At 42.5% G+C, this 25361-nt stretch overlaps 1 protein-coding gene across 2 annotated transcripts in view; it reads right to left on the bottom strand.

Moving 5' to 3' along the window:
- The window catches only part of LOC111967743 (glutamate receptor ionotropic, delta-1-like), a 432695-nt gene that overhangs the window by 324319 nt on the left and 83015 nt on the right, over nucleotides 1–25361 (bottom strand). The window lies entirely within an intron of this gene.

The following is a 25361-nucleotide window of genomic DNA, read 5'->3' as shown; positions in this document are numbered from 1 at the left end:
TCGGACAGGGAGAGGTTGAAGATGTCAGGTTGAAGACACTTGCCGAGTTGGTCAGCGGCATGCTCACAGTACACGCTGCTTAAATGGCGTCTGCCTGTGGCTTGTTGAATGTTGACCTGTTTAAAAGGTTTACTCACATCGGCTGCGGAGAGCGTGATCAACACACGTCTTTCCAGAACAGCTTGGTGCTCTCATTCATGTTTCAGTGTTATTTGCCTCGAAGCGAGCATGAGAGGAGATTACGCTCGTCTGGTAGGCGCTTGTGTACTGGGCAGTCTCGGCTGTGCTTCCCTTTGTAGTCTGTAATGGTTTGCAAGCCCATGCTACATCTGACCGAGCGCTCAGAGCCGGTGTAGTACCGATTCGATCTTAGTCCTGTATTGGGAACTTGCCTGTTTGATTGATTCGTCAGGGGGGCATAGCGGGATTTCTTATAAAAGCTTCTCCGGGTTAAAGTCACCTCATTGAAAGCGGCAGGCTCTAGCCTTTAGCTCAGTGCGGATGCTGCCTGTAATCACCATGGCTTCTGGTTTGGGGTATGTACGTAACGGTCACTGTGGGGACAACGTCAATCGATGACTTATTGATGAAGCCAATGACTGATGTGGTGTACTCCTCAATGCCATCGGAGGAACATATTCCAGTCTGTGCTAGCAAAACAGTCCTGTAGCTTAGCATCTGCTTAATCTGCTTAATTTATTGATCTAGTCACTGGTGCTTCCTGCTTTAATTTTTGCTTGTAAGCAGGAATCAGGAGGTTGGAATTTTGGTCAGATTTGCCAAATGGAGGGCGAGGGAGAGCTTTGTATGAATCTCTGTGTGTGGAGTATAGGTGGCCCAGAGTTATTTTTCCTCTGGTTGCACATTTAACATGCTCATAGAAATTTGGTAAAACTGATTTAAGTTTCCCTGCATTAAATTCCCTGGCTACTAGGAGCGCCGCGTCTGGGCGAGCATTTTCCTGTTGCTTATGGCGGAATAAAGCTCATTCAATGCTGTCAACAGCTACGAAGAATACAGATGAAAACTCTCTCGGTAGGTAGTGTGGTCTACAGCTTATCATGAGATACTCTACCACAGGCTAGCAATAGCTCGAGACTTCCTTAGATATCATGCACCAGCTGTTATTTACAAAAATACATAGTCCGCCGCCCCTTGTCTTACCAGACGCCGCTGTTCTATCCTGCCGGTACATCATATAACCAGCCAGCTATATGTTGATATTGTCGTCGTTCAGCCACGACTCCGTGAAGCATAAGATGTTACAGTTTTTAATGTCCCATTGATAGTTTAATATTCCGCATAACTCGTCGATTTTATTCTCCAAGGATTGCACATTTACTAGCAGAATGAAATGGTATGGGGGATTTAAAGGTCCAATGCAGCAGTTTTCTTTATCTCAATATCAAATAATTTCTTGGTAACAATTAACTACCTTACTGTGTTGTTTTCAATTAAAATGGTAAAAAAATAAATAATAATAGCTTCTTAGAAAAGAGCAATTTCTCAAGGAAGAATTCTGAGTAGGAAGGGGAAAATGGAACATAGTGTCAATTAACTAATTTATCACCTGGTGATGTCAGCAGGCAGGCCAAAACTCCATCCCACTAAAACAGGCTGTCTTTTCAAGCAGCTCTTACAACAAAATAATATTATCATAATTTTCCAAATTTCACAGTATTAATCAAAATKTTCTAATTTTCCATACACACAAAAAGCTTAATTCGCTCAGATCCCCGTTAGTGAGTATTTCTCCTTTGCAAGGATAATCTGATTAAACATCATGATCATTACACAGGTGCACCTTGTACTGGGGACAATAAAAGCAACTAAAATGTGCAGTTTTGTCACACAACACTATGCCACAAGTTTTTAGGTAGTGTGCAATTGGCATGCTGACTGCAGGAATGTCCATCAGAGCTGTTGCCAGACAATTGAATATACATTTYCCTACCATAAGCCACCTTCAATGTTGTTTTMGAAAATTTGGCAGTGCGTCTGGACCGACCTCACAACCGCAAACCACGTGTATGGTGTTGTGTGGGCAATCAACGTGTACGACAGCATGTTTCCGTTTCTGCCAATATCCAGCAACTTCGCACCGCCATTGAAGGGGAATGGGACAACATTCCATAGGCCACTACCTATGTGGCCTATGGAATGATCAACTCTACAGCCTGATCAACTCTATACGAAAGAGATGTGATGGGCTGTATGAGGCAAATGGTGGTCACACAAGATGTGACTGGTTTTCTGATCAATGCTCCSATTTTTTGTTTGTTAGTGTCTGTGACCAACAGATGCATATCTGTATTCCACGTCATGGGAAATCCATAGATTAGGRCCTAATGAATTTACTTCAATTGACTGATTTCCTTATATGATCTGTAACTCAGTAAAATGTTTGAAATTGTTGCATGTTGTGTTTATATTTTTCAGTTCAGTATATAAAACAAAGAAAAATCATGTTTTTGACTGAACTGGGCCTTTAATGTAAATGGTACTGTACACTGTTCAACTCAAATAGTATAAAAATCTTTCATCAATGACAATGTGATTCCATTTTGCATAATCACTTACTACTGACCCTTCAATATGRTCTCACCTGGGATTTGAACTCACAACCTGTCACGTTCGTCGTATGGAGGAAGAGAGGAGGACCAAGGCGCAGCGTGATATGAATACATTCTTCTATTTATTAATAACGAAACGAAGAACACTTAAACAAACTAATCAAAACAACAAAACGAACGTGAAGCTATATATATATATAAAGTGCAGACACAAGCAACAAATACATAGACAATAACCCACGAAATACCCAACGGAATATGGCTGCCTAAATATGGTTCCCAATCAGAGACAACGATAAACAGCTGCCTCTAATTGAGAACCAATCTAGGCAACCATAGACATACAAACACCTAGACTAGTAAACACCCCATAAACATACAAAACCCCTAGACAAGACAAAACACATACATCCCCCATGTCACACCCTGACCTAACCAAAATAATAAAGAAAACAAAGATAACTAAGGTCAGGGCGTGACACAACCTCTGGATTTTGGGAAAGCTGATCTTTCTGCTGCGCCACAGTCTGTAGAATTTCAGAAGTCCCCTAGACATTCATTACTTATAATACATCTCCACACTTAGCCAAAGASTGCTCTTTTAGTCATCAGTTAATCTGACTATTCTCTCATCACTGATTTCATTTACTTACAGGTTACTGCCAAAATAAAGGACCCACTTGAGTATGAGGGATATAAAGGTGTTTTCTTAATTTTGTCAGTTACCTGTATTTCAACAATTTGAGTTTGGGTTTTCAATATAGTTGTCTTGTGTTGGTGGGGCATATTATTCTGTTGTAATGTTAATCCTGAATCACTATAATACATATAATAGTTTCCTTGACTGTATTTTTAACACAGCTGAGATGTACTTTGAAGTGCAAATTGTTGGAATACAGSTGAAATCAGTTATTGACACAGACATGGTGGCGTAGCAGGACGATCAGAATGCCGTGAACCAAGAGGATGTGAGTTCAAATCCCAGGTGACGACATGTTGAATAACAATTACTGCATAAATAAACCTACACAATGTAATCATATATGTCAAAGTGTGTCAAATATGTACAGTAAGTTGAAAACACTATGTTAAAAGCACTGTTTGTGTGTGGGTGTCCCTAGCAGTGCCAAAAGACAAAGAGCTGTGAATAGATCAGTGGTTCACTGATCAGGGGCTTGACAGTATTAACACGGGGTGATGTGTAATGATATATATTTTTTTTAAATGTTTCTTTGGGACCATAATGAAACTAGGGTGCACGTGCCCTGGGTAGAACATTTWAAAAACAAAAATAGGGGTGGGGCAGACATTTTTACTGCGAACATCAGGTGATGTCCTCGGGACAAACCCTGAACCTTTAGGGAACCATGAAACAACGTCCCATGAACGTCCTTAAAACAAACTAGACAAAACCGCCAGGGGACCATGACACAAATCAATCTAATGACCGTTCCGGCAATACAAATGAGCACAGAGCAATAACTGTAGCGTACACAGCTCTGTGCATTAGGCTATATTCTACAGAGGAGAGTCTTTTGTCCAGAGATTTCAGTAATGTAGCCAGTCTACAAATGGTCTGATGGAACAGTTCTGGGCCCGGTTTCCCAAAAGTATCTTAAAGCCAAGTTGATCGTTAGAACCATTGAGCTCAATGGTTCTAAATATGAACTTAGCTTTAAGATGCTTTTGGGAAAACTAGCCATGATCAGTACGGGGCCTGTTAGAGAGCAAATTTGGAAGAGGACCGAATATTGTACCTTGGCTCCCTCAACTCTTCTTCGAAAGTAAAGTCATCCTGTGTTCTTCCATATCACACCTCCCTGGCCCCACTGCTCTTGTTCCTTTCACAGATGAATCATCATTCGGCTCTGCCATCTCCACTGAGAGACCTATTGCACACTCACATTCACACTCCCATGCACTCCAAAAAAACCTCAGCAGATGCCTCAGTTCAAGGAAAGTTTTGTCACCCACATCTGCTTTGGGACCACACTATAAAAGCTTCCATGCTCCAGAACCAGCGGTTATACTTTGGTTCGAAGTCTAGATCACATTATGCAAAATTAGGTCGCGCCAATAGGCTCTTAAACTCCATCAGTGACCATAGCAACACACTGAAATAATGAAGATATGCAACAATCAACGACATTATGTTTCATTCTTGATGAATGTCTAGATGGTTTCTACACAATGATATATTTACGGTCTCCTTCCACAGAGAGTACTCTCAGCTATTTCATATGCCATCGTCTGCCAGCCATAAAGTACATCTCGTACATCACAGCCAGATATGATAATAACATGTGAAAAGTACCCAGAGACGGTCTAATTTATAGACATGGCTCGTTTATGTCTGAGTGAATTAATTACCCACCAGCATTTTAGAGCACTTTGCCACACCGACATAATGTAAGTCCAAGCCCTCTCTCTCTCCACACACGAACATACATTGGGCTGTAACGTCCAAAGCACGATAGTTACTGCTAATAGAACAATAGGTGGTTGGAAAAGAAACCAAAATCCATGTTTACCTTCATCATAAAATACCTCTCCTGCTTCAACATTTGGGTCTCTCTTCAGTTGCCCAAAGTTGCCCACAGTTTCATCAGTCTACTGTTCCAAAGTTCCAACTCCAGCCCCAGTGAACAGGTTTCAGATCTGTCAGTCTAATTTCAACAGTGTGTGTTTAGGCCTCTCCCAAACTCTAACTAATGACACCGGGGCGAAAACATCTGCTGTGCTCTCCAAAGACACACCGACTTGCGAATCCACAGCTTGCAACGGCTAGAGAGGCATCGGTGTGCCATTGTTGGTCCCGTGCTGGCACTGTGTCCTGGCATTGACTGATTTTGCAGAAAAGCGTGGAATAGTAATTTAAGTCTGTTTTTATGCATCGGATAGATGAATGTTCACTTGCCAAGGGCATCTTCCCATTGAAATGGATGAAGATTTATAGCATGCATGCTCTGTAGAGTGCACTTCTGTTCTCCAGAGACTGCCCGTTACTTACTGTATATAAGACTCTTTGGGTAGCCACTCTTTACTGGCGTATTACATGGTATTACTACAGTAATAAGCCTACATTACACCATAGGCTGGTACCAGAGAGGAAATTGGGGCGTAGCAATATATCTTGATTACCTACAATTTCAGCTAAGTTCTTTGAACAACAGTAGTTTGGTAGGTGGTTCAATTAGAGCTTGTCGATCAAGCCTCTCTAAGTAAAATTCCCCAATTGTTAACCAACATGACAATTGCTTAGTGTTGGGGTTCTTTGACAGTACCATTTACTGCGGTATTGCACAACAACACTTACAATTTCATCCACAGCTGGATAGATTGTCACGAGGTGAAGCCAGCTACAGAGCTAAGAATGAGACGATACTGATAGACTCGCACACACTGAAGGCCAGTACTATTAAATAATGCGAGGGGGGAGAAGCCTTCAAGGTCTACTGAGCACTATTTCATGAAATGATCTATATTAACATGAAATACTTGATGTCTTCATCAGTATTGCGCTTATGTGCCATGATGAAGAGAAATAACAAGGAGGAGAGAGAGAGAGGAAGGGAGGGAGGGGGAAGAGTTTTTCTGTCTTTCTTCCTTTTCCATCACAACGAGTGCCGCTTGAACTTTGAACGGCGAGATGAAGGGGACTTGGCCATTCTGCTTGTGTGGGCAGGGAGTGAGTAGCGACTACTCCATAAGCTAGTGGTTTAAGAACCGCCCTCTCTGCCGGACAATTATAAACTCCAAATCCTATTTTATCTCTTCTCAAGAGCTTGGACCGTTGTGTGTCAAGGCCACTAATTCTTCAACATATTTTATAGCCTTACTAGTACCACTTAATGCTCTCTTACTAAAACAAAAGAACTAGAGGAATTGAAAAAGATTCTATTTTCCCATCTCATGTAGCAGTCTCTAATAATGGTGCCCTAACGCGCAAGTTATTTTCAATCTACTTGAAACGACTTACAACGGCATTGACAGGTCAGCACAGTGCATGCATGATGTAATAACATCTATTATTGCATCCCTTGGCTTCTGCAGCCTACGGTCAGCATAAGTAGTCCCAACAAAACACTTAGATCATTATTCACGACAGACACATCCATAGTGCGCGCACACACTCACACACACACACACACACACACAGATAGAACACATAGTAAACCCTGGGCAGCCTTAGTCGGAGTCACTGAAAAATGAGTTGGGAAAGTGGAGGTGAGAGTAAGAGATTGTAGTCTCTCTCTATAATGGCCCGGCTGGTTCCCAGGAGGCTATGGTGTGTGCTCCTCGCTCAGCGATACAGCCACTCTTAATGGGTTATTATTGTCCTCTGCGCTCCCTGCACCCCACACTGCTTCCCACACCACAGCCACTGGCGCTGCTGCTCCATGCCTAGGTGCCGGCTGTTCTAAAGACAATGCGAACCAACCAGTGTTAATAGCCAGGCAAACGAAATATCTCAGCCCAGTTAATGCGCATTAGGAGACCGCCGTTGCTGCGTGGAGGGACGCAGAGGGACGAATCTGGACGTTTGTTTTTCAGAGCAGAGCGATGGCCTGGCGCTGSCTCGCCTATGTCAGTTTTATCTCTCTAGTGTGACTCATTGAAAGGAGGGGAAAGGGTGAATAGGAATAGATAGGAAGGGGTTCATTTCCTGGCCAGGCTCTTTCCCCTTGTATGGAGCAGCAGCCTCTGGTTACTCAGAGAAGAGAGGAAGAGACAAGGACATTGCTTCTCTTGGGTGCGTCATGGCCCTGTGCTTGTAGATGTGTAGTGTGTCTGTGATACAGTACCACAGTGTAGCTGGGACTATGGAGGTGTACAGACAAAGAAGCCTCCATGTGCTGTCGAAGCTCTTCGGTGACGTTAATAACCTCTTGAAGCTAGGGGGCAGAGTTTTTATGTTTGGAAAAATAACGTTCCCAATGTAAGCTGCCTATTTCTCAGGTCCAGATACTAGAATATGCATATAATTGACAGATTGGGATAGAAAACACTCTAAAGTTTCCAAAACTGTCAAAATATTGTCTGTGAGTATAACAGAACTGATTTTGCAGGCGAAAACCTGAGGAAATCCAACCCGGAAGTGACTCTTATTTTGAAAAACCACTGTTCCATTGCCTGCCTTTCGTCCATTTAAAGGGATATCAACCAGATTCCTTTTCCAATGGCTTCCTCGGGGTGTGAACAGTCTTTAGACATAGTTTCAAGCTTTAATTCTGAAAAATKAGCGAGATTTATCAAAACGCGTCAGTGGATAGACGGAGGTCCTTACATTAGTTCATGCGCTCGACACTGGTTGCTCGACATTTTCTTTCTTTCCAGTATTGAATAGTTTACAGTTCGGTTGAAATATTATCGATTATTGATGTTAAAAACAACCTGAGGATTGATTATTAAAAACGTTTGACATGTTTCTACGAACTTTACGGATACTTTTTGGAATTTTCGTCAAGCCTTGATGACCTGCCTAAGGCTGTGGAATACTGAACATAACGCGCCAAACAAATGGAGGTTTTTTTATATAAAAATGATCTTTATCGAACAAAAGGAACATTTATTGTGTAACTGGGAGTCTCGTGAGTGCAAACATCCGAAGATCATCAAAGGTAAGCGATTCATTTTATTGCTTTTCTGTCTTTCGTGACCAATATACATTGCTGCTAGGTGTTCTTAACGTTTCGTCTAGTGATCGACAAACTCACACAAACGCTTGGATTGCTTTCGCTGTAAAGCATATTTTCAAAAACTGACACGGCAGGTGGATTAACAACAAGCTAAGCTGTGTTTTGCTATATTGCACTTGTGATTTCATGAATATAAATATTTGGAGCAATTTTTGGGGGATTTGGCGCTCTGCAATTCAGCGGTTGTTTACGAAAATGATCCCGCTAAAGGGAACCGTGCGTCTTAAGGGCGTTTCTTCTTGGTCGCTCCATTAGGGATGAGCATGCAAACTACAAAGCACATGTTAAGTACATGTAACATGGCAACATTTTAAAACGACCACATGTGACTGCGTGTTCAGTCTGACTCGAAGCTACTGTAGGCCTACACGTACTGTAAAAATATACGGACCTAAGATAACAAATTACTGGTATCATGACTATAATCCGAACAGCGCTTAGTTCCTTCCACAGTGATGTCATCCCTGGTATGGATTAGGGGGTGTTTAAAAGGGGTACTTGGGACTTGGCCAAAGGGATCAGTATGCCTTGTCTACACTATTTTTGAGTGGAACTTGAACCTGCCAGATAAGGAAAAGGAAAGTTTGAGATTGACATTTCATTACTCTCTTCTTCCCTCTTTCTCTTTCCACATTAAACAGCATAACGCTATCAGAATCGCCACAGCTTTAACCCCAAAGTTAAAAGCTGGGGAAAGTTTTTGAAAGTCGTCTATCATGAAAAAACTTGACACTGACAAAGATTTCCTTGAAAATCGGGCTTCTGCTCTTATAGCAGCCTGTGAACGCTAGTAAGGTTGACATGGATTTCTGCTTCCCTGATGATGCTTGTATACAGTATATTAGGATTTCAACACATGACTGATGCATGGGCTGAACCAGCTTCCTGCTTTCATTTGATCCAGGGTACCTCAGTAATACATACATTTATATGCCATTACATAGCCCTGCCATATCGTTGCACACATCAGGATGGTTTGAAAAAACTGACATCGGTGAAATCGTGGATTATTGCCACAAGGCAATCTATGGAATGAATAGCTCGAACCTCTTCATAGAGAAAGATAAGGCTCGCCTGGAAGGTGTTGAATATGTAAAAAAAAAGGGAAAATGCTAATGATTTTTCATCCCGTAAATCATTTAAAATAATTATTCTGGCTGATGCTATGCTACAAGCATAATTGTACTATTTTAGTCACTCTTTTTACACCCAAGAGGAAGGGAAAAAACGAATCTCTTACCTTGAGTCCGAGAGGGAGAACCAGTGCCAATGCTGTGCTCAGCCAGAGCTGCCATACGACGCTGCTTTGCCCAAGGAGTTATTCTATTCCCTTAAATAGGATGGGACGGATCAATGAACCTCCATTAGCTACCTGGGCACTGTGAGCCCCTGCCAAACACTGCCATCTCCATCCCTTCTACCCCTCTCCCCAAATCCCATCACCCTCCCAACCCACTCCAACTACTCCCTGCGAAACAATCCTACAATGCATTGCACAGAGAGCTCTGAATCATTATTTGGCGTAAAGAAGGCCGGATATGGGTGGGTTGTTGAGAAAAATGCCACAAGAGACAGAGATGGTAGTAATTTACCATTATGTTCTTCATGTCCGCTATGTTTTTTTACACAGGCTCTCATGATATACTGTACCATTTATAGATTCTGGAGGCGGGAAAATGTGTTTATATTGCAGTACAGTATATCAGCGTTGAAAACAACAACAAAACATTTCACTGACAAACATGCCCTGTGTCAAAGTGATAAAGTTAAAGTTAACAGTAAAGTCATTCCAGTGTTTTATTATTTTTAGTGACCCTACAGTAACATGATGGAGTGATAATACTGGCATTACACACCTGGCTAAAAGATGACGGTAGCTCTGTTGGAATACCCTTTATAGATAACTATGACACCTTCTGGAAACAGAAGATACTCCACATGAATGACAGAGTCCATCCAAATCATCTTGGCTCCTGGACTCTGTATACGCATTTCAAGGCTGCGTTGGGTCATTGATAAGTCATTGTCTCAAAACCAGCTCAGTTAATCCCTGCCACTGTGATGCTGAGTTGTCATAATGCTGCATCAAATGTACATTATCCCAGGGGTGTTGACAGAGACAGTGTAAGTAACWTAATGTATGTCCCCCTAAGTGCCCTGAATACCTCTGTTGATCCTACAGCTATTTTATGCAGTAATCATGTGTCTATGAACCAAAGTTACACTGTTGGCACTGACGCGGTGTGCCCTAGTAGGAAGTCCACCGTGTGCAGCTCACCGCTCACTTTCAGCTCCAATATAAATAACATGAGCAAGTCTACTTCTGATAAGCTTCCCAGTAAAGCATTAAAAATAATCAAGCAACCAAGAAAAGAAGGTTCATGAAGTCAATAATTTGCTAGTAACAGATGATATTCAGATTCTGACTATCTCTGAAACTCATTTAGATAATAACTTTGATGATACAGTGGTAGCAATACATGGTTATAACATCTAGCGAAAAGCCAGAAATGCCAATGGGGGCGGTGTTGCGGTCTATATTCAGAACCACATTCCTGTAAAGCTTAGAAAAGATCACATGTTAAATACTGTTGAAGTAATATGGCTATAGGTTCATCTGCCTCACCTAAAGCCCATTCTGGTCGGAAGCTGCTATAGACCACCAAGTGCTAACAGTCAGTGTCTGGATAACATGTGTGAAATGCTTGATAATGTATGTGATATCAACAGAGAGGTATTTTTTCTGGGTGACCTAAATATTGACTGGCTTTCATCAAGGTGCCCACTCAAGAAAAACCTTCAAACTGTAACCAGTGCCTGCAACCTAGTTCAGGTTATCAGTCAACCTACCAGGTTAGTTACAAACAGCACAGGAGTGAAATCATCAACATGTTTTGAACAAATCTTACAAATGCTGCATAAATTTGCTTAAAAACAGTATCCAAATCCATGGGATGTAGTGATCACAATATAGTAGCCATATCTAGGAAAACCAAAGTTCCAAAGGCTGGGCCTAATATAGTATATAAGAGGTCATTCAATAAGTTTTGTAGTGATTCTTATGTTGATGTAAAGAATAGTTGTGGTTATGTGGTGTGTAATGAGGAGCAACCATACATTTATGAAATTGCTTATTCTAGTTACTAATAAGCATGCACCCATTAAGGAAATGGCTGTAAAAACTGTTAAATCCCCTTGGATTGATGAGGAATTTAAAAATGGTATGGTTGAGAGGGAAAAGGAATGCAAATAAGTCTGGCTGCACAACTGATTGGCATACATACTGCAAATTGAGAAATCATGTGATAAAACTAAGTCAAAATAAAAATAAACTATACTATGAAACAAATAAATTAGGTAAAGAATGATAGTAAAACGCTTTGGAGCACCTTAAATTAAATTTTKGCAAAAAAGGCGAACTCGGCTCCATCATTCATTGATCAGATGGCTTATTCATCCCAAAACCAACTGATATTGCCAACTATTTCAATGTTTTTTTTAATTGGCAAGATTAGCTAACTTAGGCATGACATGCCAGCAACAAATGCTGACACTCCACATCCTAGTATATCTGACCAAATGTGTCTGTCAACAATGACAAGCCACCGGGGTCTGACAACCTGGATGGAAAATTACTGAGGATAATAGCAGATGATATTGCCACTCCTATTTGCCATATCTGAAATGTAAGCCTACTAGAAAGCGTGTGCCCTCAGGCCTGGAGGGAAGCAAAAGTCATTCCGCTACCCAAGGATAGCAGTCCCCTTTTCTGTCTAAAATAGCCGACCAATCAGCCTGTTACCAACCCTTAGTAAACTTTGGGGAGAAAGTGTGTTTGACCAGATCCAATGCTATTTTACAGTAAACAAATAGACTACTTACTTTTAGCAAGCTTATAGGGAAGTGCATTTCACAAGCACTGCACTTACACAAGAAACTGATGATTGGCTGAGAGAAATGGATGATACAAATATTGTGGAGCTGTTTTGTTAGACTTCAGTCCGGCTTTTGACATTATCAATCATAGTCTGCTGCTGGAAAAATGTATGTGTTATGGCTTTACACCCCCTGCTATTTTGTGGATAAAGAGTTACCTGTCTAACAGAACACAGAGGGTGTTCTTAAAAGGAAGCCTCTCCAACATAATCCAGGTAGAATCAGGATTTCACAAGGGCAGCTATTTAGGCCCCTTACTTTTTACAATCTTACTAACGACATGACAGTAAAGCCAGTGTGTCCATGTATGCAGATGACTCAACACCATACACGTCAGCTACTACAGCGAGTGAAATGACAAGAAAATTTAACAAAGAGCTGCAGTTAGTTTCATAATTGGCGGCAAGGAATAAGTTAGTCCTAAATATTTCAAAAACTAAAAGCATTGTATTTGGGACAAATCATTCACTAAACCCTAAACCTCAACTAAATCTTGTAAATAATAATGTGGAAATTGAGCAAGATAAGGTGATTAAACTGCATGGAGTAACCTTGGATTGTAAACCGTCATGGTCAAAACATATTGATACAACAGTAGCTAAGATGGGGAGAAGTCTGTCCATAATAAAGCACTTTTTTGCCTTCTTAATTAACAACATTATCAACACGGCAGTTCCTACAGGCCCTAGTTTTGTCGCACCGGGACTACTGTTCAGTAGTGTGGTCAGGTGCCACAAAGAGGGACAGGAAAATGGCTCAGAACAGGGCAGCACAGCTGGCCCTTAAAAGTACACGGGGCGATAACATTAATGATATGCATGTCAATCTCTCATGGCTCATGGCACTAATTGTTTTTGTGAGAAGTATTGACAAGCTGAATGTACCGAGCTGTTTGTTTAAACTACTAGCACACAGTGCATCAACAGTGAAGAGGCGACTCCGGGATGCTGGCCTTCTTGGCAGAGTTGCAAAGAAAAAGCCTTATCTCAGAGTGGCCAATAAAAAAGAAAAGATTAAAATGGGGAAAAGAACACAAACACTGGACAGAGGAACTCTGCCTAGAAGGCCAGCATCCCGGAGTCGCCTCTTCACTGTTGACGTTGAGACCAGTGTTTTGCAGGTACTATTTAATGAAGCTGCCAGTTGAGGGCTTGTGAGGCGTCTGTTTCTCAAACTAGACACTCTAATGTACTTGTCCTCTTGCTCAGTTGTGCATCGGGGCCTCCCATTCCTCTTTCTATTCTGGTTAGAGACAGTTTGCGCTGTTCTGTGAAGGGAGTAGTGGGCCTCTGTACGCCTATGTAGATATTCTATTTTTTATTTTTTATCAGCTGTTTCCAGCTACAATAGTCATTTACAACATTAGCAATGTCTACACTGTATTTCTGATCAATTTATGTTATTTTAATGGCCAAAAATTTGCTTTTCTTTAAAAACAAGGACATTTCTAAGTGACCCCAAACTTTTGAACGGTAGTGTACATTGTAATATTGGTGTATGGTGGTATTATAGATTTTGTATTGTAGATATGTAGTGGTGCAATAATGTTATATGATGTACTGTTTTATCTTTTGTTTGATATGCAATGTAAGTGCCTTAATGTGTTTGCACCCCAGGAAGAGTAAATGGGGATCCCTAATAAATACAAATACAAATAATAGTAGTATCGTGATGTATATATGCTAATGATATTCAAATACATGCAGTATCATGGAACAGCAAGGGGGTAAATCATATCAGGTAAATCTAATTTTAAAAAAGGGGAATCATTGGTATGAAAGGGGAAATTACAATCATCTCTTATATGGACCTGTGTTTCCGGGCCCATCATGCCACATATGTACCCATGCTAGATAGATACCACATACTGACCAGCATACTCACACACAGCTGCTAAGTGTTGCGTAGCTTAGTCTTTGACTATCAGTGACTGAGAATACATACTGTAACTTGAGAAGGACAGGGTTCATGTCCCATCATGTCGCCTGACTACCCTGACATGGGTAGAGTGGTTCAAATGGCCAAGTTCACTGTGCCCGGTACCCTGCTCTGCCATCTAACTGACAGGATTAGCATAGCGCTGACGCGCTAATTGTTTCAGAAGTCTCACTAATATCTCTACTTACGGATACTGTGTGCCGGCGTGCCAATAGGCAACGGCCAACAACGGGCACAGAGTGCAAGCCGGCACTGTCTTTGTTGTCTCGTGTTTTTGCTGTCGTTTTTTTCTGTCTCCTGCTTTCATCAGATCTCAAACATCGTCACTCCTGACTCCTTCCACATACCAGTGAGCGCGTTATCAAAAACACTCTTCGCAAATTCCCGCCCTGGAACAGCATGGGGGCTTGGGAGAGAAAAAAAAAACAATGGGACACCGCGACAACAACCAACAACCATCAGTAGCGTTTCTGGGACACGCCGGCACGGGTCAATAATTCAAAGGGAGGTATTGACACGTACTGGCAGTTCTTCACGCTGAGGAAACAACATGCCACTTCCAACCAACTAGAGAGGGCTAGATCTGGGGATGGATGTGGAGCAGCATTCTCTCACGGACTAACTAGAGAAGCATTAACATATATAGTCAGCCACTGCAGTGGATAGAGGCCTCCCTCCAATTGCATTTCAATCTCCCTCTTTGAGCCTCCCTTCTTCTCCATATCCAAAGCACATTGTTTTGTGAGCGACGTGTCAGTATCTTACATTTCTGCACGGGATATCATGAGACAACCGCTCTTGCCCTGTCCATCCCTCAGGGGATGGAGGGATGAAGAGAATACACTCTGTCGTGAGAAGGTGAGTAGAGTGCAGACCTGGGTTCAAATACTATTTCAAACATCTCAATTCCTTACACCTCCTTACAATTCCAATGCCTCGAAAGGCACCTATTAGTATACCTCTCAGGGATTTCACCAAGAGGTCAATGTTGATTTTAAAAACGTGTACAGAGTTGAATGGCTGTGATAGCAGAAAACGCTGGATGGCTCAACAACATTGTAGTTACACCACAATACTAACCTAAATGGCAAAGGGAAAAGAAGGAAGCCTGTCAAAACCATGCATCCTGTTTGCAATAAGGCACTAAATTAAAACTGCTAAACATGTGGCAAAGAAATTAACTTTATATCCTGAAAACAAAGCGTTATATTTGGAGAAAATCCGACACAACACAAGCATGCTGGTGGCTGCATCATGTTATCGTTATGCTTTTCATCGGCAAGGATTAGGGAGTTTTTTAGGATAAAAAGAAACAAAAACAGAGCTAAGCACGGGCAAAATCCTAGTTCCGTCTGCTTTTCAACAGACCCTGGGAAAAAGATTCACCTTTCAGCAAGACAATAATCTGAAACACAAGGCCAAATAAACGCTGGAGTTGCTTACCGAGAAAACATTGAATGTTCCTGAGTGGCCTAGTTACAGTTTTGACTTAAATCGGCTTGACAATCTATGGCAAGACTTGAAAATGGCTGTGTATCAATGATCAACAAACAACTTGACGGAGCTTGAAGAATTTAAGAAGAATAATGTGCAAATATTGTACATTCCAGGATTGCAAAACTCTTAGAGACTTACCCAGAAAAACTCACAGCTGTAATCGCTGCCAAAGGTGATTCTAACATGTATTGACTCAGGGGTGTGAATACTAATGTAGATGAGATATTTCTATATTTCACAGACGGTTGAGAAGAAAATACAATTTAATCMATTTTCAATTCAGGCTGTAACAAAACAAAATGTGGAATAAGTCAAGGGGTATGAATACTTTCTGAAGGCACTGTAAATATTTACAGTATATATATTTTATTTGAAAAGACAAGTAGTTTAATATTTTAATGCATTTGGAAACACACTTGGAAAATATTTTGAATACTAATTTAACCCAGGTATATGAAAATAGTATTTGAAATAAGTATTTGAAAATACTGTCAAATACAATTTGGCAGGCTATTTGTTTTTTTACTAATAACCATTCAAATACTCAAATAAAAGTACTTGTTTTGGGCTGTGTATTTGAAAATACTCAAAAACACAAAGTATTTTAAATACCAGATACTCAAATAAACATACACAACATGACCAAAAGTATGTGGACATCTGGTCGTCGAACATCTCATTCCAAAATCATTGGCAAAGATGTTTGAACATTGCTGCGGGAACTTGCTTCCATTCAACCACAAGAGCATTAGTGAGGTCGGGCACTGATGTTGGGCGATTAGGCACGGGTCGCAGTCGGCTTTCCAATTCATCCCAAAGGTGTCCAAAGGTGTCCAAAGGGGTTGAGGTCAGGGCTCTGTGCAGGCCAGTCAAACTCTTCCACACTATCTCGACAAACCATTTCTGCATGGACCTCGCTTTGTGCAAAGGGGCATTGTCATGCAAAAAAACAAGCATTCCATAAACTGTTGCCACAAAGATCGAAGCACAGAATCATCTAGAATATCATTGTATGCTGTAGCATTAAGATTTCCCTTCACTGGAAGCAAGCGGCCTAGCCCGAACCATGAAAAAAAGCCCCAGATCATTATTCCTCCTCCACCAAACTTTACAGTTGGCACTATGCATTTGGGCAGGTTGCGTTCCCCTGGCATCCACCAAACCCAGATTTGTCTGTTGGACTGCCAAATGGTGAAGTGTGATTCATCACTCCAGAGAATCCGTTTCCACTGCTCCAGAGTCCAATGGTGGCGAGCTTTACACCACTCCAGCCAACGCATGGCATTGCGCATGGTGATCTTAGGCTTTTGTGCGGCTGAGAGGCCATGGAAACCCATTTCATGAAGCTCCCGACGAACAGTTCTTGTGCTGACGTTGCTTCCAGAGGCAGTTTGTAACTCGGTAGTGAGTGTTGCAACAGAGGACAGACGATTTTTACGAGCTACGTGCTTCAGCACTCGGCGGTCCCGTTCTGTGAGTTTGTGTGGCTTAACACTTCGCGGGTAAGCGGTTCCTATTACAGCACTTACAGTTGACCGGGGCAGCTCTAGCAGGACAGAAATTGGACAAACTGACTTGTTGGAAAGGTGGCATCCTATGACGGTGCCACGTTGAAAGTCACTGAGTTCTTCAGTAAGGCCATTCTACTGCCAATGTTTGTCTATGGAGATTGCATGGCGGTGTGCTCGATTTTATACACCTGTCAGCAACGGGTGTGGCTGAAATAGCCGAAACCACTAATTTGAAGGGGAGTCCACATACTTAGTGTATATATAGTGTATATTTGTGCCCAGGTCTGGTAGAGTAAAGGGTTTCTCATTACGCCCATGTACCCATTCTGCTTCTGAATCAGGACAGATCTCTCTCTTTCTCATCTCTCTCTAGCTTTCTCTCTCTCTCATCCCACCGCATGCCCATCATTTACCCATAATTAATCAAAGCCTGGACCGGGACAGTGGAACATCATTTCCGGCTCTGCCATAAATTCACATCCCCTTCTCCAATGGAGTGTGAGCTGAAATCACTCAAAAGGGTAAGATGGCTACGGCTACCACGGCTTCACAGTCTTAAAACCGGCGTACTGTGAGTGATCAAAGTGATGCCCACTCAACAGCTCATCTCACAATTAAAAGTGGTAACCTTTGAACCTTTTTGTAATATATAGCGCCATAGATGGATGGCTGGATGGATAGACGGATGGAAAAGGTCAGATGGTCACCTGTTAAACTGGGAGGACAAAGCCCACACACAGCTGCCTCTGAAGTCATCAACATGGAATGTGACTGACTGAGCTGAGTGGAGTGGAGCTGACATGGAGGTAGCTAGCTATCAACCTCAGCTTGCCCTGAAGATACACAGAGGGAAAATGCATATTGTGCAAATACTGCCGTGCGAACACACACATCAGCAGTACATCAGTACAAGCAGACAGGTAGGCAGGTAGGCAGAAAGCTGACACTCAGCTTCTACTGGAGCTCAGCAATATACACAACACAATAATGTTGGTACAACAATAGAATAGAGGTACTGTAGTAACGACAATAATTATCTGCAGGATATGTGCTAAAAACACATCATATATACAGTATATCATGTTTTGTCAAGTCATATCTCTAGAGCACTGAACATTTTCGGGAACCATCACATTTCACTTTATGATTGTGTTCTTATTTTTGACTATTTCTTAGTATTGTTGCATTGTCTAGAATCACAACCCGTCCATCTTCATTGTCCTGTGCCTGACCCTGCTCTCTGATCCTAAGCAATTTCCTCTTATCTGATTAGGTCAACATTTCAAAATTAGCATACAAACAGTCTCATGTCCTAAACTCCATTCATACTCACAATAATCATTCACTAAACAGGATACAAGCAAACTACAGTTTAACTTGAAATATGTTGCATTTTGACAGAATCCATCAGTGCATTCGAAAAGTATTCAGACCCCTTGACTTTTTCCACGTTTTGTTACGCTACAGCCTTATTYTATAATGGATTTTTTTTTAAATCATCAATCCACACATAATACCCCATAATGACAAAGCAAAAACAGGTTTTTAGAAAAGTTTGCAAAGTTATCAAAAAAAAAAATCTGAAATATCACATTAAAATAAATATTCAGAACCTTTACTCAGTACCTTGTTGAAGCACCTTTGGAAGCAATTACAGCCTTCGAATCTTCTTGGCTATGACGCCACAAGCTTGTCACACCTGTATATGGGGAATGTCTCCAATTCTTCTCTGCATATCCTCACAAGCTCTGTCAGGATGGATGGGGAGCGTTGCTGCACAGCTATTTTCAGGTCTCTCCAGAGATGTTCGATCGGGTTCAAGTCTGGGCTCTGGCTGGGCCACTCAAGGAAATTCAGAGACTTATCCCGAAGCCACTCCTGTGTTGTCTTGGCTGTGTGCTTAGTGTTGTTGTCCTGTTGGAAGGTGAACTTTCGCACCAGTCTGAGGTTCTGAGCGCTCTAGAGCAGGTTTTCATCAAAGATCTCTATGTACTTTGCTCCGTTCATCTTTCCCTCAATCCTGACTAGTCTCCCAGTCCCTGCCACTGAAAAACATCCCCACAGCATGATGCTGCCACCACCATGCTTCACTATAGGGATGGTGCCAGGTTTCCTCCAGATGTGACGCTTGGCATTCAGGTCAAAGAGTTCAATCTTGGTTTCATCAGACTAGAGAATCTTGTTTCTCATGGTCTGAGAGTCTTTAGGTGYCTTTTGGCAAACTCCAAGTGGGCTGTCATGTGCCTTTTACTGAGGACTGGCTTCCGTCTGGCCACTCTTAAAGGCCTGATTGGTGGAGTGCTGCAGAAATGGTTGTCCTTCTGGAGGATTCTCCCATCTCCACAGAGGAACTCTGGAGCTCCTTCAGAGTGACCATCGGGTTCTTTGTCACCTCCCTGACCAAGGCCCTTCTCCCCCGATTGCTCAGTTTGGCCGGGCGGCCAGGTCTAGGAAGTGTATTGGTGGTTCCAAACTTCTTAGGGTCCTTCAATGCTGCAGAAATGTTTTGGTGTCCTTCCCCAGTTCTGTTCCTCGACACAATCTTGTCTCGGAGCTCTGGGGACAATTCCTTCGACCTCATTGCTTGGTTTTTGGTCTGATGTGCACTGTCAACTGTGGGAGCTTATATAGACAGGTGTGTGCCTTTCCAAATCATGTCCAATCAATTGAATTTCCCTACAGGTGGACTCCAATCAATTTGTAGAAACATCTCAAGGATGATCAATGGAAACATGATGTACCTGAGCTCAATTTCGAGTCTCATAGCAATGGGTCTTGAATACTTATGTGAATAATGTATTTCCGTTTTTTATTTTTAATACATTTGCAAAAATTTCTAAAAACCTGTTTTTGCTTTGTCATTATGGCGTATTGTGTGTAGATTGAGGAGGAAACATATGTATTTAATCCATTTTAGAATAAGGCTGTAATGTAACAAAATGTGGAAAAAGTAAAGGGGTCTGAATACTTTCCCCGAAAGCACTGTATACCATGTATGTCCTGTACATACAATACACTTTATACAACCATAGCGAATTAATTTGGGCAGACCACACAAAAATCTTTTGTTAATAATACTGGTGATGAATCATCTGCATTTTGGAGGGGCAATGGCAGCTAGAAACATTTACAACCAGCAGATTAATATACCTCCATATCAAAATCTTGTTTTGCCATTTTCCCACAATGCTTACTCAAGGATTTCCCAATCATTACATGCTTAAAAACACAAGACCTGGAGGAAAAGAGAGAAGATGGGAAACAGGCAAACCCTCATAACACGAAAACAGAGTGAGGCAAATTATTTGTATTTGTATTTGTATTTATTATGGATTCCCATTAGCTGCTGCCAAAGTGAAAACATAATGTCCTTGGACTTTCCTGCAACACACACACACACAAGCAGAGTATGCAGATTTCACTGCGGCATCATTCACCCTGCTTTCTGAGTTTGTCTCGATCTGTTTGTATGTTCCACCCGACATCAACCCCACAGCAGAGGGAACCACATCCTGCAGTGGTTCAAGTTGAGTGAACCTTTAAACTGTTTTGCCGGTACATTTTGTTTGTGTGTGTGTGTGTGCACAAACATATTCCCTTAAGCTATATAGACTGTGGTGGACTGAAGCATTGAACAAAAGCTGACACGGGAAAAGAAAAGAAATGCACAGAGAGACCTTCTCCTCGGCTGAAATGAGTGGACCAGACGGCAGGCACCGGACACACACCACAGCACCACCCACACACACATCACACACACACACACACACACACACACACACACACACACACACACACACACACACACACACACTAATCGCTGACCCCAATCAAAGACAAAATGCAACTGAATCCTATGATAACTGCAGGTGCACACCAAGATGACGCAGTGAGAGCCTGGAAAGCTGGGAACCTACTGCTGTTGCTGTGGTAACCAGGCAGCGGCTCCATCTTAGATATATAGTAAACAGTATATCTATTATATACTATTTATTCAATTGTGCGACCAAGATACTACCCACTTTATATTTGTAAATTCAGTGAAACTTGACATGGCACATTCCTCATCTATACTGTATCTCATATTGTGTAGATACAGTATCAGGCTATTACTAGGCATACTACCTCTTCTATTACTTATTCGTTTTGATGTAACTCTTTATTATTTATATTGGTCATTGTACTGCAATGTTGAGGGAGCTAGCACAGGAGCATTTYGCTGCACATTTTATACCTGCTGTAAACTGTGTACGTGACGAGTAAAATCAGAAGCGATATCTTCCTGGCTCTCATCCTCATAGATCTATCCGCTGCCTTCGACACGTGAACCCTCAGATCCTCCTCTCCACCCTCTCAGGGCTAGGCATTTCAGGGCTAGGCACACTTTTGGATTGCATCCTACCTGGCAGGCCGCTCCTACCAGGTGACGTGGAGAGGATCTGTGTCTGCACCACGTATTGTCACTACTGGTGTCCCCGAGGGCTCGGTACAAGATCATGGTGCTTGCCTACGGAGCAGCAAGAGGAACTGGCCCTCCCTACCTTCAGGCTATGCTCAAACCCTACACCCCTACCCGAGTGCTCCGTTCTGCCACCTCTGATCTCTTGGCCCTCCCATCCACACAGGAGGGCAGCTCCCACTCAGCCCAGTCCAAGCTTTTCTCTGTCCTGGCACCCAATGGTGGAACCAGCTTCCCCCTGAAGCTAGGACAGCAGAGTTCCTACCCATCTTCCGAAAACATGGGAAACCCTACCTCTTCGAAAAGTATCTTAAATAAACCCACAGCACGCCCCTCTCCCCTGTGGTTGTCCCACCTAGCTATCTTAAGATGAATGCACTAACTGTAAGTTGCTCTGGATAAGAGTGTCGGTAAAATTACTAAAATGTAAATAAATGTCATCTCCCAATCACCGCACTCTTAGTGATAAATACCTCTGCCTAACCCTGAACCCTATCACACATCTCTTACCTGTCACATCAAGACCCCCCGTAAGCCCCTTTAACCAAGCAATCCTCAGCCCCGAAATGAAGGGGCCTATACAGAGCTCTCTAATTCCGGGGTGGAATGGAGAGAGAGTGTAGAAAGTGGGGATATCTAGACCAATAGCCACTATGGCTGAGCCCTTATGAGTGAGGCATTAGATTTATGCTGCTCCAGCCCCAGTGGCCTTGATAACCTGATAATAACACCTGATAACACCCCTAATCTGGAGGGTTGAGTTAGTTCAGCCTGGCCTCTCTGGCCCCGCAAGCACAGCTGAATCTCTTCTCATTCAGAGCACACTCCACAGACTACACACGAACGATCAGGCACACACCACATACACACAAGTGCCGAGGCGCGCACGCACACACATATACACAGGGACTGAGAGGGACCTGCTGTCCTGCTGTCACTACCGTCATTACAGCTTCTGGATTCTATCTCTGATCGGGTGTGCTGCTGCGGGACTAAAAAAAAAATACCTTGATCGCATTATAAACATTTCTGTTTCTCTTCTCTGCTTCTTTTAGTGGGAAGTTCTAAAGGAACGAGAGGCTGACCAAAAGGCACTGTGTTTATAATGAAATAAAGTTTCTTTAGTCTGAGTCTGTGTGTCTGTGTGCTCATCCAGCTACTTTCTGTTTTTCCATTGCAAAAAAAGTAAGTGTCTGGATATTGACATAATGAATGAAAACATTGTAAGTGAAGACTTATTTCACACCAAGTTGCTAGGCCCTATGCCCTTCCACTTCCCATTTATATAACCCTGCTGTGTATCGTAGAAAGCATTTATAATCAATTTAATGCATGAGTACAGTTTTCAACTCACTGGGCTAAGAGCTGAAAATGGAGGTCTCTAAATAGGTCTCTTAAAACACTGTGTGTGTGAGGGGGGTGGGATTGAGTTGAAGTAGAAGAGAGAGAGGAGAGAGAGAAGAGAGAGAGAGAGAGAGAGGAGAGAGAGAGAGAGAGAGAGAGAGAGAGAGAGAGAGAGAGAGAGAGAGAGAGAGAGAGAGAGAGAGAGAGAGAGAGAGAGAGAGAGAGAGAGAGAGAGAGAGAGAGAGAGAGAGAGAGAGAGAGAGAGAGAAGAGAGAGAGAGAGAGAGAGAGAGAGAGAGAGAGAGAAGAGAGAAGAGAGGAGAGAGAGAAGAGAGAGAGAGAGAGAGAGAGAGGAGAGAGAAGAGGAGAGAGAGAGAGAGAGATGAGAGAGAGAGAGAGAGAGGAGAGAAAGAGAGGAGAAGAGAGAAGAGAGAGAGAGAGAATACGGAAGCCATTCTTCCTTCAGATGCTAGCTGGCCATTGACTCACAACACCTTACAATGCACAATGTCGTATATTACCGTATCTATTCAGAATTGACCGATATTTCACCCCCTGCCTTTGTGACACGTATGCCTTTCAATAGCGAAGACATGCCACTCTGAAATAAAAAAAAAAGAAAAGAAAAAAAAAAAGAAGAAAAATGTCTTCTTCCATTTTGAAGCCTTACTAGAAAATTCTGGCTGATGTGGTGACAAACAATCTGGTCTCGGCCCACAAAGTCTCCAGTCACAGCTCTGGCAGAGACAACGCTGACTGTTTATCTGTGGAGCTCACAGCTACCAACTTAATCCATCCACACTCACAGAGAAAACTCCCTCATTATGTCAAGCTCCCATCTGACAGATAATGTCACATTTCCCTGGGCGGCTCTCTCTGTCACCCACACACTTTACCTCTATTGCTGACATTTTGGGGTTAACTGTGATTGGTTTCCAGAGTATTGCATTCCCTGTGTATCGCCATTTCAAAGTATTGAGACAGTGATTGGGTTCATTTCCTGTTTCAGTGTGATGAATGTGTAATAACCCCGGCGTTGGAGCCACGGCACCGGCTCACTATCCAAAGGTCTCGAGAAGGACAGGTGTGTGGGTAACTAGGCACCTGTAAGCACCATTTTATGTGTGAAGTGAACAAACCAATGGGGTGCCATAAAAGGCATTCTCCACCGTCCTACTACATAATTCATCTTCCCTTTCCTTTAGTTGGTTATTTATAAACTTCAAAAATATGTACCTACTGTGAAGTCTAAGGGCAGTAAGCTAAGCAGTCCAGCCAGGATTCTGCGACAGCAATTTTTGGGGCAAAATCAACAATCCCTCACATATTATGCATATTGCCATGCAAAATGTCAGAATTGCCGTAGCAAAATCAAGCTTACCAATATCACAAAAAATCCCTGTGAAATCCTGGAGGGACTGGCTATGATCTTTTCATGGAAATGGTTGCTTTTAACACTCCTGGGTTCTTCAATCCGAAAGCAGACAGAATGTATATTCCGAGAAGGGTTGTTACCAAACTGGTTGGATGACAGCTTTTTCATCTGCCAGATATGTGTGTGTGTGTGTGCGTACATACGCACGCATGTGTTTGCACAGATGCACACCACTCCAGTGTGTAGCACCTGCCAGCTGTGTTGAACTGTGCCGATTTATGAAAAGGGACTTCAATGGGTTGCTGCCTCTGGTCTCCAGGGATCTTTGAATACAATGGCCTTATTACATGGACAGGCTGGTAGAAGCCATCAGCCACGTGTTGTTGGAGGTGAGAGGAGGGAAGGGGGAATAAGAGAGGGGAGGAAAGGAAAGGAGAGAGGATGAGGAGAGGAGAGGAGGAGGGGAGAAAAGGGGGAGAAGAAGGGAGACCCGTAAGAAACTCAGGAGTTGCTAGATGCTAAGGAGCTGGGAGGCTGACAGCTAGGAGCAGCAGGGTAGATGCCAAGAGGGTGAGAACGTTGTCTGACAAAGACATGAACAGACTGACAGACAGTTATACTGAGACATAGGCTACTATGGACTGACAAACAGGCACCTCTCAGTCAGCGTGTCAGGAACGAAACTCGCCCGTTAATAAATGCCCCGAGTCCAATTCAGGATTCCTGGAAGTCCACCTTTTCCACCCACCTGTCAGATTCCATTGTCGTTCACTGATAGAAGCGTAAACACCGTTTGAATAATTGAAGCCTGAACCATCAAGAGGAAATGAACATAAAATAAATAAAGTGAATTAAAAGTTTTTTTTTTAAACAACAGAGGACACCATCTGTCCTCTCCCCAGCTGTCAGCCCCTGCTAAGCTCACTCTCTCTCCCTCTTTCTACCTCCCTCCCTCCCGCTCCCTCTCCTATTTTGGTCGTGGTTGCCGCCACCTCATCTCTACATCTGGGTGTAGATTGCAGGGGGAGCA

This window comes from Salvelinus sp. IW2-2015, linkage group LG8, assembly GCF_002910315.2.
Source record: "Salvelinus sp. IW2-2015 linkage group LG8, ASM291031v2, whole genome shotgun sequence".
NCBI classification, from domain to species: Eukaryota; Metazoa; Chordata; class Actinopteri; order Salmoniformes; family Salmonidae; genus Salvelinus; species Salvelinus sp. IW2-2015.
This window is presented reverse-complemented; position numbering and strand designations above follow the sequence as displayed.